At 42.6% G+C, this 13,701-nt stretch overlaps 1 protein-coding gene across 2 annotated transcripts in view; it reads left to right on the forward strand.

Moving 5' to 3' along the window:
• The first annotated feature begins 111 nt into the window (after nt 1-111).
• The window catches only part of LOC309637315 (glutathione S-transferase A4-like), a 30,390-nt gene continuing 16,800 nt past the window's right edge, over nt 112-13,701 (forward strand). Inside the window, exon 1 of one of the 2 annotated variants that reach the window (XM_082411733.1) lies at nt 112-3,879. The gene's annotated coding sequence lies outside the window, so the exon portion shown is untranslated. The remainder of the gene's footprint in view (nt 3,880-13,701) is intronic. The other variant, XR_014250476.1, reaches the window with a different exon arrangement.

Here is a 13,701-nt window from a genome sequence, read left to right on the forward strand (position 1 = left end):
AGAGTTTTTAAATTAAATCGTTTGGAATACATTCACATGGTTCAAATATCAAAAAAGTATAAAAGGCTATACAGTTGGAAGTGTTCTTTCAGCCCTGTCCCCCCAGTTTTCTTTGGTTCTGCTCCCTGCGGGCAAACATCATTATCATTCCAGTTATATTTGACACAAGTATAAAAAAATATAAATATATTTAACTTTTGTCCTCTTACTACCCAAATGGTTATTTGGAGGCTTCTAATTTTTTGCATTTCAGAACTAAAAGTATGGCTTGTTAATACTGCTTTAAACATGTGTTGACTTACATCTCAAATATTAATTGACCACCTGTTATGTGCCAAGCATGGTGCCAGGAGACAAAACCCTAGATCAGAGGCCCTGCTTTAGAAAAAATTCACCACGCAGTAGGCAAGATAGATGTGTCAACAGCAGACGTAATTTTAGAAAAGAAAGAATTGCCACTTTGAGAGTATCTAATAATTAGGAATTTAAAAACTGGAAAAAGGCAAGTGTTTGATCCGCGTCTCATAAAGTGGACACATTCCTTACTACAGGAGGGATTTTTGCCCAGATGTGCAAAACAGACAGTTGTGAGGTGATCCTTAATGCCTGTCACAGTCAATGCAAGCCCCTCAGGGTTTTATTAGAGGAAAACGCAACGCAGACGTGAAGATTGTTCTCTGTCTTCACATTTTCACAATGCAAGCACTCTGTCGTCGCTCTAATATTTAGAACTACCGAAGGAGCAAAGGCAGGGCAGCAGGTGCACCACCGGGCAGGCCCGAGGAGCATTGGTGGTCCCGGCTGATGTTTCCGCCAGCTTCCTGGGAGCAAGAGAACAAAAAGAAGAAAATGGGGATGGGGATGCAGTAAAGAGTCTCACCTTCCCCAGAGACAGGTCTGGCCTTGGCTTCTGGGAGGTGATCTCTAAGCCTTGGAATCTCTCCTGCCATTTTGGTGGGATTTTACTATCCAGAGACATGCCTGATAGGAGTATCTTTGTTTGCCGGGAGCCCTGGGCCAGCCAGATAACAACTGTATGATTTCGGGCGTAGGCTTTGAGCCGCACCAACAATGTGATGTTGGGCAGGGGCTCCAGGTCATGTGGTGTCAGCTCCACTCTGGAGGGGCTGGAGACAGATCAGCCACGTGGGCGGTCAGTCATGCCCACGCGATGGCGCTCCTGTAAAATTCTGGACTCAGGCGCGGGTGGGCTTTCCCGGTGACAGAATTCTGTTGTCACACATGCTTGTCAGGAGGAGTTAGCGCTGTCCATGGCTCTGCAGAGTGAAGACCTCTGGGCGCTCCGAGCCTGGAACACTCCTGGACTCTGCCCTGTGCATCTCCTCCCTGGGCCGATTTTTATCTGTATCTTCTCCGTGTAATAAACCGAAGCTGTGAGTATGACCGTTTTCTGTGAGTTCTGTGAGTACTTCCAGCAGATTACCAGACCTGAGGGTGTTTGGGGGACACTCCCTGAACCTGCAGTTGGTTTCTGAGCGAGGGCGGTCTTTTGGATTTCTCCTTACGACTCTTCAGGGAGGGTAAACGCTTTACACTCATTTGGAGATTAATTTACACGTGGGAACCAGACATTGACTTGATAACACCGAAGGGTCTCTATCATTGAGTTTTATGGGATGGCAAGAAATTTGAGCTGTTATGAGACCATTTGGGTGGGATTTTACTACCCAGGGCCACTGCCTGATACTATTACTCAAGGGCCTGCTGTGTAGACTGTAAGCCATAGCGCAAACAGTGCTTTGGGAGTTTTAATTCTCTTAGACACAAGAGGGCCCTCAAGGCTGGCTCTTTGAGAAAACAACCAGGGAAGAAGTTGGCTTCTGCACTGAATTGGAGGATTAGAGAAAATAAGTACGAGAGGCCAAGCTGCTTCCTGTGAAGACAGGTTCCCACATCGTTCTGCTCACGGTTACGTGAGCTGAAATCGTGCAGTTGACTTCCCATGCTGGAAACAAGCTCCCCTTCCCCATCCTGCACACGTGGAGTCCCCCAGCTTTTGGGTCCAGACCCTTCAGTCTCAACACCCTCCACCCTCCCATCTTCACGAGCCACCAGACTCCGGTAAAACAGCAGGCGGTCAGGCAGCGGATCTGTCCGCAAAGATAGCAGTGTGTTGAGCGTTCAGGAATGAACTAGGACCCGTGAGGCAGGGAGCCGGAGCAGAGGGGACCCACGAGGCTCACCGGCTAGACGCCACAGCAGCTGAGCCAACGGGGTAAAAGTGCACACCTTCGTGGGTCCTCCAGCGTCTGGGACAAAACGGGGAGCTGGATGGTGTGGGGCTCTGGTGTCTGACAGAGGAGGAGCTGCAGCGCCTAATGAGCCTGGGACCCAGCCTAAGCCACTCAGAGGGGCTTTGGCAGACTGGGTGCCCGAAGGAACACCTGACGCTCCGGACCAGGCGCCTGGGGGGTGGGGCGATGCATGGAGGTGCCAGGCTCCTGGGGACGGGTCAGCAGAAGGTGAATTCCAGGGGCCCCAGCTCTCATACCTGCTCATGTTCCCTCTTTGTTGTATTTGCCTTTTGTAATTTTTACCCAAATTGTTTGCCCAGAAGATTCCATGGTCGGCTCCTTGCTCTATTAGTGCCAACATCCCCACCTAAGGGAACCCTCTGATCACGAACTCTGTAGCTCACCCCACACACTCCATACCTCTGTCTCACCACCCTATTTTATTTTCTTCAGAGCACTCGACACCCCCTGGCAATCTTCTCTGTTTAATCAATCTGTGTCTTTATATTTAAAGTGGGTTTCTTAGGGAAAACATAGAATTGGGTCTTAAGCCACTCACGATAGCCTCTGTCTTAAAATTGGTGTATTTAAGACATTCACATTTAAAATGATTGTTGATGTAGTTGCATTAATCTCTACCAGGTTTGTGGCTGTTTCCTACTTGTTGCCCTGATTCTTTGTTTCTCCCCCCACCTTTTTTTGTCTTCCACTCTTTTTCTGCCTTCTCTGGTTTTATTTATTTTTTTTTTTAATTTATTTTTTTTTTCACACACTGTATTTTATTTTTACAAGAGATAAATAAACTGACACCAAGCATTGTAAATGGATGACCACAACAAAAGCAACAATGATTGCAATTACCAAATACAAAACACACTCATACTATGTCATAATATTGACATTCAGTCCAGTAATCCTCCACTGTAACAGCTCCTTTACTTTGCAGTGCTTCTGTGGTTTTAATTGAGCATTTTATATGATTCCATTTTCTCTCCTCTCTTAGCATGTCAATTATAGTTGTTTTTTTTTTTTTAAAGTTTTAGTGGTTGTTCTAAAGTTTCCAACGTGTATGTACAACTACTAAGACCACTTTCAAATAACACTATACCACTTCACGGGTAGTGCAGGTACCTTATACCTATATTCCCAATTCCTCCCTCCTACCACTTATAACACAATGGTCGTAGATTTCATTTATTCATAAGCTATAATCATGTGATATATTGTTACCATTATTATTTTGAATACACTGCATTTATTTGTTTATGTATTTATACTGCCTATCTTCCCCAACTAGAATGTAAGCACCACTGATGACACTGGGTCTGTCATGCCTACCATTGTAGACCCAGGGCCTAAAACGGTACCTGGCACAGAGTGGTACTTAGTAAATATTTGTTGAATGAGCTAGTGGAATCTTACTTTCTTCTTACTTGAGTATCTTGATGCTCTATCAAATACCCAAACAAGGGATGTAAAGTGAAGCCCCAGTAGTGTGTACAAACTGGAATGCTCATTGGCCAATCCCTTGAGGGGGTGGAGCTTTCAATTAGAAAGGAAAGGGTTATAAACCCTCACTTAATCCACCCACAGCACCCCGAGACAAGAGCCAGGAAAAGCTAAGGTTAGTGGTGACGTTCTTATCCACTCTTTTTGGCCTTGGTTGGATAGTTTTTGTGGCCAAATTTGCAACTTGTAGTTAGCTGTTGTTTTAACTTTATGGTAAACTTAATGACAATTATTTCTAAACTTGTCTATATCAAATAAAAGGCAGAGATATTTTTTCTTTCGAATCGATACATAAATGAAAACGAGAGGCAAATGTACATCTAGACAAAGCCTTTGAAGACTTTCATTGCTTGTGCATGAAATGTGCATAATATCATATGTTAAAATGCCTCCCACACCATGTCGCACGTTAAATGTAATTTCAAAAATAAGTATGTAAGAGTCAGGTGGTGCTTCAGTTGATAACACGCTTGGTAGAACTGAAACATTTATTAATTCTTGAGCCATTACATTTTTTTCCTCCTCGGCCAAATCTCATATTTTTGGACACAGTTGGAAAGAACACAGGCATCATGCACTCTGTGCCAGGTGCCTAACAGTTAAACTCAACCTCCTGCCTTCCTTGTATGCTTTGAAGATTCAGTCCAAATGATGTGACACTGGGGTCTTCCTCTGGGGTCCTGTCTCCCCAGGGGATGGCACCAAGTTGAAAGCAGGAGTATCTAAGTCAAGTCCAGACACAAATTTTTCTAAGACTTGCCCCAGTCTTTAAACAGCAGTGGGCCATGTAGTGGTTCACTTTGTTTATTCTCCAAGCAACCTGGGATGAAGTCTCCTTCTCGGCTCAGCTGTATTTTTCATTTAAGTAAGTTCGTTAGCCTTGGGGAGATGTCAATATGAATCAATCCATTAGACCCTAACGGAAAGGAAATTTCGTTTCTATAACTGAAATACAGGGCTCTCCACAGAAGATGCTTATTAGCATGTGAGCTTGGAACAGAACTACCTCCCTAACCATCTTATTACATAAGTAACCCCTACTCCCTCCCCACCCTGGAATAGGGTTCAGTTGTTTGTGTTTTTAAAAATGCCATATAAACACTTGAGCTCTTTTTCCCGGGGGCTAGTTCCCTGTAGGATACTTTCCCTTTGGTAGCATGTCAAATCCAACTAATTAATATGTCAAATCCAACCAAATAAGTATTTTGCTAATATGTCATAAATAGAAAAATAGAAGAGAAATCATTCATAATCAATTAAAAATGGACTTTCATCAGTATCTTATAGTTTTCTGCATACAGGTCTTTTGCCTCCTTAGGTAGGTTTATTCCTAGGTGTTTTATTCTTTTTGTTGCAATGGTAAATGGTATTGTTTCCTTAATTTCTCTTTCTGATCTTTCGTTGTTAGTGTATAGGAATGCAAGAGATTTCTGTGCATTAATTTTGTATCCTGCGACTTTACTAAATTCATTGATTAGCTCTAGTAGTTTTCTGATGGCATCTTTAGGATTTTCTATGTATAGTATTATGTCATCGGCAAACAGTGACAGTCTTACCTATTCTTTTCCAATTTGGGTTCCTTTTATTTCTTTTTCTTCTCTGATTGCCGTGGCTAGGACTTCCAAAACTGTGTTGAATAATAGTGGTGAGAGTGGACACCCTTGTCTTGTTCCTGATCTTAGAGGAAATGCTTTCAGTTTTTCACCATTGAGAATAATGTTTGCTGTGGGTTTGTTATATATCAAAAAAAAAAAAAACCCAATCAAAAAATGGGCAGAAGACCTAAATAGACATTCTCCAAAGAAGACATGCAGATGGCCAACACACACATGTAAAGATGTTCAACGTCACTAATTATTAGAGAAATGCAAATCAAAACTACAAGGAGGTATCACCTCACACTGGTCAGAATGGCCATCATCAAAAAATCTACAAACATGGGGCTTCCCTGGTGGCGCAGTGGTTGAGAATCTGCCTGCCAATGCAGGGAACATGGGTTCGAGCCCTGGTCTGGGAAGATCCCGCATGCTGCGGAGCAACTGGGCCCGTGAGCCACAATTACTGAGCCTGCGCGTCTGGAGCCTGTGCTCCGCAACAAGAGAGCCCACGATAGTGAGAGGCCCGCGCACCGCGATGAAGAGTGGCCCCTGCTTGCCACAACTAGGGAAAGCCCTCACACAGAAACGAAGACCCAACACAGCCAAAAATAAATAAATAAATAAATAATTCCTATTAAAAAAAAAAATCTACAAACAATAAATGCTGGAGAGGGTGCGGAGAAAAGGGAACCCTCTTGCACTGTTGGTGGGAATGTAAATTGATACAGCCACTATGGAGAACAGTATGGAGGGTTCTTAAAAAACTAAAAATAAGACTACCATATGACCCAGCAATCCCACTACTGGGCATATACCCAGAGAAAACCAAAATTCAAAAAGACTCATGCACCCCAATGTTCATTGCAGCACTATTTACAATAGTCAGGACATGGAAGCAACCTAAGTGTCCATCGACAGAGGAATGGATAAAGAAGATGTGGTACATATATACGCTGGAATATTACTCAGCCATAAAAAGGAATGAAATTGGGTCATTTGTAGAGACATGGATGGACCTAGAGACTGTCATAACAGAGTGAAGTAAGAAAGAGAAAAATAAATATTGTATGTTAACGCATATATGTGGAATCTAGAAAAATGGTATAGATGATCTTATTTGCAGAGCCGAAATAGAGACACAGACCTACAGAACGATTGTATGGATACCAAGGGGGAAAGGTGGGGGTGGGAGGAATTGGGAGATTGGGATTGACATATATACACTATTGATACTATGTATAAGATAGATAACTAACGAGAACCTACTGCATAGCACGGGGAACTCTACTCAGTGCTCTGTGGTGACTTAAATGGGAAGGAAATCAAAAAAAGAGAGGATATATGTATACGTATAGCTGATTCATTTTGCTGTACAGTAGAAACTAACACAACAATGTAAAGCAACTATATTCCACTAAAAATTAATTTTTAAAAATAGGCTGTAATATTAAAGCTATACTGAAAGTCTTGGTTGTGCTGTTAATATTGCTCTTTCAACTTTAACATATTCTTTTTCTGAAACATTACACACTTAAAGCTAGGATAATGCTACATCTTTCCAAACTAGCATATTTAAATTCTGTGGGGAATACAGGATTCTCTCGGAGAATTTTTTGTCTTAGTGATGGATTTTGATCTTGCTGGTTGTCATGAAGCTAGGCAGTTCTTATCCATTGGAGAAGCCAGAGTAAATGTCAAGGATATTTCTAGTGATAATAGATTTAGAATTGGCATCTTGCACAACATTGTAAAGCAATTTTTACTCCAATAAAAAAAAGAAGAACTGGCGTCTTGTATTTTGACCCCAAGCATCTGCTAAAACTGGCAACTTCTTAAATTAATGCCTTAAAACTTTCGTTATCTAGAAAATTCAATAAAAGCCTGCTTTTTGCCTAACTGAAATCAAGAAAAATGTGCATTGTTTTGCCTAAATTGTCCAGAACGACTGTTAACATTAGCAGTAGAATTTCACCCCAAAAAGACTGGCTGATTTCCCAACGTGTGTGTTCAGCAGATAGGAGCACAGGGCGAATGAATACAAGGGAAGAGAAATAAGACCAGAAAGATTGTTAAAACTGGAGGAAACGAAGATGATCTAATTCTGAACCAACTCTTCATTTTAGAGTTGAGGAAAGTGACATCTCTTCCAGACCTGCCCAAGGCTGGAACCTACACACCTGGTACTTAAACCTGGGGATTGGAGGAGGCCTCGCATCTTAGGAATTCTTTTTATAAAGGAGGTCAATATAAATGATCTAACATGGGAAACGTACTTATAATTCTCCCTAATTCCCTCTCCCCTTCCCTTTCTCTGTTCTTAGCCTCATACACTCCTGCACATCACAATTTGCTCAGCCTGCTTTTTTTTTTTTTAGTTAATGATTTTATTTTATTTTTTTTGGCTGCGTTGGGTCTTCGTTGCTGTGCACAGGCTCTCTGTAGTTGTGGTGAGCGGGGGCTACTCTTCGTTGCAGTGCGCGGGCTTCTTATTGCGGTGGCTTCTCTTGTTGCAGAGCATGGGCTCTAGGGTACACGGGCTTCAGTACCTGTGGCACGTGGGCCCAGTTGCTCCGCGGCATGTGGGATCTTCCCAGACCAGGGCTCAAACCCGTGTCCTCTACATTGGCAGGCGGATTCTTAACCACTGCACCACCAGGCAAGTCCATCAGCCTGCTTTTTAAACATCAGATTCTGCACTTTGTGCCTGCCCAGCAGACCCTGGGAGAACCTGGGGCCACACACTGAGCCCCAGGTCTAGTTTAGTTGGGTTTTCACTCTAGACCTGGCTTCTCAAACTCGATTTTAGTTACAGGCACACCTTGTTTTATTGTGCTCCGCATATACTGCGTTTTTTACAAATGGAAGTTTTTGAGACAACACTGCTTCAAGCAAGTTTATCAGCATCATTTTTTTTTAATAAATTTATTTATTGATTGATTGATTTTTGGGTGAGTTGGGTCTTCGTTTCTGTGCGAGGGCTTTCTCTAGTTGCGGCGAGCGGGGGCCACTCTTCACGGCGCGCGGGCCTCTCACTATCGCGGCCTCTCTTGTTGCGGAGCACAGGCTCCAGACACGCAGGCTCAGTAGTTGTGGCTTACGGGCCTAGTTGCTCCGCGGCATGTGGGATCTTCCCAGACCAGAGCTCGAACCCTTGTCCCCTGCATTGGCAGGCAGATTCTCAACCACTGCGCCACCAGGGAAGCCCTCAGCATCATTTTTCCAATCAGCATTTGCTCACTTTGTGTCTCTGTGCTGCATTTTGGTAATTCTCGGGGTATTTCGAACCTTTTCATTATTACTGTAATTGTTATGGTGATCAGTGATCTTTGATGTTACTACTGCAAGAAGATTATGACTTGCTGAAGGTTCAGGTGATGGCCAGAATTTTTTTAGCAATTAAATGGTTTCTAATTAATATATGTACATTGTTTTTTTAGACATAATGCTACTGCACACTTAGTAGACTACAGTATAGTATGAACATAACTTTTACAGGCACTGGGAAACCAAAAACATGTCGTGTGACTCACTTTATTGCAATATTCGCTTTATTGCTGTGGTCTGGAACTGAACCCACAATTTCTCTGAGATCTGCCTGTGTACAAGTGAATCACCTGGGGAGCTTGTGAAAAATGCAGACTCTGATTCAGTAGATCTGGCCCAGGGACTGAGATTCTACATTTCTAACAAGTTCCCAGGTAAAGTTGATGCTGGTCCAAAATTACACTTCTAGAGAATGCCTTCCCCTCCTTTTCGAAGCAAAATTGACTTTTTTCTCACATGTGAATATTGCTGCAATCTGGAGATACAGATATGTGAGTGTGTGAGTGTGTGTGTGTGTGTGTGTGTGTGCGTGCACCATTTTTTGAGTCCTTACTATGTTCAGCAATTTGCACACATCACATTTCCATCACTAAACAAATGAATTAGGAACTATGAGGAAACTGTAGCTGAGAGAGGTTAAAAAAACTTGCTCAAATGAGAGGGAGAGCTGAAATTTGTATGTAGGTCTTTGTTTTTCCTGGTACCCAGAGCCAAACTCAGATACGTGTTCTTCCACATTTTCTAAAAGATATTTAAAATTTTTTATTTTATCTGCTCAAATTTTCTGCCCACTGGTTTTTTTTTTTTTTTTGGGCCACTGTTTTAATTGTTGATTCTTGTTTTTATTATTGATATATAAGAGTTCTTCATATATTCTGGATGAGTCCCTTTATCAGATATGCTTTACAAATAATTTCTCCCAATATTTGGCTTGCCTTTTCTTTTTCTTAAAAATGCCTTTTGAAGAGCAAAGTTTTAAATACTGATAAGTGCAATTTTTTAAAGTTGTGGCTTATGCTTTCTATTTTTTATCAACTAAATCATTGCTTACTTTATGGTCACAGAAAAAAAAAAGGAAAAGAAAAAAAAAAAGATTTAGGGCATGTTTGTAACCCAAGGACCACACGCCCACAATCCAAAGGTTGTCATGCCATTATGGCTGCTTTCTATCCACCTTGCCTTGGGCACCTGGGGCTCTGGGTGGGGCCGTGCATACCCCTGCTCATCTCAGGGAAAGCTGCACCCAGGTGAAGTTCGACAGCCTTCAGAGGTGGGGTCTCATTTCCCAAGGTCTAAAGTTTCACGCGCGGAGCCTACTTGGAGAACCAGGTGTGTTTAATTCAGGACAAACCTGTCGGTCAAGGTCAGTACAAAAAGCAGAGTTGAAGAGGTGGGCGTGAGTTTAGACTCAGCTTGACCCCCTGGGTTCTGGTTCTTCTAGCAGCTGTGTTCTCAGAGTGTTTGCATTTTGGGTGAAATCCAGAAAGAACTCCTTTGTTCCCGGCTTCTTCGTTTCCCACGGGCAGAATGAATATTTCCATTGCACCTGTTCTTGTAAGCTTTGACAATGTACTTTTTTTAACAATGAGAATTGGGTTTATTTTTTGAAGCCTAAACTTGGTCCTCTGTATTACCAAACTGTTGTTTATCCTAATCTTTGTTTAAATTCATTAGAGGTCAAGGAAAAAGGACTAAAGGACTTGGTTTAGGCCCTTAATCTATTATGCCATGGGGCAGGGAAGGGAGGGGCTGAAATAAACAAACATATTTATGTATACCTATTCTGTAATATATACCTATTCCTGTAATACTATATTATGCTTTTATTAAACACTTATTTCATTCTGACTTACCTCTTGGTAGTCTGGATATTTCCATCACTAGATATAAGGTTTGTAAGGTTTTTGATGACAGGAACTGCATCTTATTTATCTTTGTATGCTTGGAGTGTCCAAACCTACAACTGTAGCCAGAGAAGGAGCTCCATGAATGTTTGATGTTGAAAGAAAGAATGACAGATCCAACACAGAAATCTTAACAAATGAAGAAACTTGTCTCTCAAAGTGGCACACTGAAGTAAAAGCCACCGTGTGTCGGGGATAACACGGGGCTGCTTCTGCAGGGGGTGGAGGAACGATGCCAAGATGCCTGCCTCCCAGGAGCTGGCCGTCTCCTTAGGGTCTTGCAGTGCTGAATCCCGGGGAGCAGCTGGCTCTCGGCTAGGGTGTGAGATTGTAAAAGATATTGGGCTCCTCCTCTGTCTCTGCTATTCTAGAAGGAACAGTTCCTCCTGGGGGGGTTTGGGGTGGGGACTGCAGTCCTGCTGAGACGCCATCGTTCACCTGGGAGCCCAATTCAGAACGTTGTGGAGCCCAGGCTGAGCGGTGAGCAAGGACAGCTGGCTGGCTAGAGACAGGCATCAATGGGGCACACAGACATTTGCCGAGACTGTTACATGAAGTAGTGGCTGGTTATTAACAACCAGAAACAAAGTTTCTTTCTTTTGGGCAGCAAGGTAGGATTGCAGACTACAGTCCTGTTTATCTAAAGTGGGGTCTCCTTCATTGTAACACTGGGCTTTGGGGGCTACCTTGGGCACCAGGGAAGGTTTGGAGGTGATGGCGGGGAGGGGAGTGATCCTGTCCCTTGGAATCCCGTTCTGGATTCCTGACTTACATCCTGCAACCTCCTACGTGCCTTGAGAATGTGCGAGGGGTGAGCAGAAGTAAGTGGGGGAAAACGGTGAGCCCAAAGAGTCACATAAAATTCCCAAATACGCTTCCATACAGCAGCAAACCACATGCTCCACTTAACGCTCACAATCACAAATGAAGGCAAAAGCCACACCAGATTTTACTTTCTAAGTATCTTCTGTTGCAATATTGAATCAAATTTCCAAAAGTTTTAGCTCCCTTTTACAAATATCAATTGCATTTGTGACAAACACTTAAAAAGCACATATAAAACAAGTCACTCAGCATAAAAAACTCTAAGAAAACACTAAATCCACTTGTAATTTGATTAAAGAGAAATGGAAGACTCTACTTGATATGGGTGAGATATCATGTATGTATTTTTTTTAATATCTTTATTGCAGTATAATTGCTTTACATTGTTGTGTTAGTTTCTGCTGTATAACAAAGTGAATCAGCTATATGTATACGTATATCCCCATATCCCCTCCCTCTTGCATTTCCCTCCCACCCTCCTTATCCCACCCCTCTAGGTGGTCGCAAAGCACTGAGCTGGTCTCTCTGTGCTGTGCAGCTGCTTCCCACTAGCTATCTATTTTACATTTGGTATTGTATATATGTCCATGCTACTCTCTCACTTCGTCCCAGCTTACCCTTCCCCCTCCCCGTGTCCTCAAGTCCATCCTCTACGTCTGCGCCTTTATTCCTGTCCTGCCCCTAGGTTCATCAGAACCATTTTTTTTTTAGATTCCATATATATGTGTTAGCATACAGTATTTGTTTTTCTCTTTCTGACTTACTTCACTCTGTATGACAGACTCTAGATCCATCCATCTCACTACAAATAACTCAATTTCGTTTCTCTTTATGGCTGAGTAACATTCCATTGTATATATGTGCCACATCTTCTTTATCCATTTATCTGTCGATGGACACTTAGGTTGCTTCCATGTCCTGACTATTGTAAATAGTGCTGCAGTGAACATTGGGGTTTACGTGTCTTTTTGAATTATGGTTTTCTCTGGATATATGCCCAGTAGTGGAATTGCTGGGTCGTATGGTAGTTCTATTTTTAGTTTTCTAAGGAACCTCCATACTGTTCTCCATAATGGCTGTATCAATTTACATTCCCACCAACAGTGCAAGAGGGTTCCCTTTTCTCCACACCCTCTCCAACATTTATTGTTTGTAAATTTTTTGATGATGGCTATTCTGACCAGTGTGATGTGATACCTCATTGTAGTTTTGATTTGCATTTCTGTAACGATTAGTGATGTTGAGCATCTTTTCATGTGTTTGTTGGCAATCTGTATATCTTCTTTGGAGAAATGTCTATTTAGGTCTTCTGCCCATTTCTGGATTGGGTTGTTTGTTTTTTTGATATTGAGCTGCATGGGCTGCTTGTATATTTTGGAGATTAATCCTTTGTCAGCTGCTTCATTTGCAAATATTCTCTCCCATTCTTAAGGTTGTCTTTTCATCTTGTTTATGGTTTCCTTTGCTGTGCAGAAGCTCTTAAGTTTCATTAGGTTCTATTTGTTTATTTTTGTTTTTATTTCCATTTCTCTAGGAGGTGGGTCAAAAAGGATCTTTCTGTGATTTATGTCATAGAGTGTTCTGCCTATGTTTTCCTCTAAGAGTTTTATAGTGTCTAGCCTTACATTTAGGTCTTTAATCCATTTTGAGTTTATTTTTGTGTATGGTGTTAGAGAGTGTTCTAATTTCATTCTTTTACATGTAGCTGTCCAGTTTTCCCAGCACGACTTATTGAAGAGGCTGTCTTTTCTCCATTATGTATTCTTGCCTCCTTCATCAACGATAAGGTGACCATATGTGCGTGGGTTTATCTCTGGGCTTTCTATCCTGTTCCTTTGATCTATATTTCTGTTTTTGTACCAGTACCATACTATCTTGATTACTGTAGCTTTGTAGTATAGTCTGAAGTCAGGGAGCCTGATTCCTCCAGCTCCATTTTTCTCAACAGGTTCCTGGGGGTCCAAGTGGGCAGGGGAAACCTGGCCATGCTCCCTTTTGATCCTCTGCCCTCCCAATGGTTCCCCAATTTCCCCCTTCGGGCATGGGATCCTTTCCCATCCCACAGCCACCCCTCAGGGGTGCCAGTCCCATCCTGCCTCCACTTCTCTGCCCCCTTCACTCCCTCCACACCCCACATCCTACCAGGTCGGTCGGGGTCCCTCCTGGCCTCTTAGGTGTCCTTGGTCCCCTACCAGTGCCTGGTAGGTGCCCTAGTTGTGAGGAGACACGAATTCCATGTCCTCCTAGTACGCCATCTTGACTCCGCTTCTCCCATGGTATGTATTT

The sequence above is a fragment of the Balaenoptera physalus genome (genome assembly GCF_965194825.1).
Source record: "Balaenoptera physalus genome assembly, chromosome: 11".
NCBI lineage: Eukaryota > Metazoa > Chordata > Mammalia > Artiodactyla > Balaenopteridae > Balaenoptera > Balaenoptera physalus.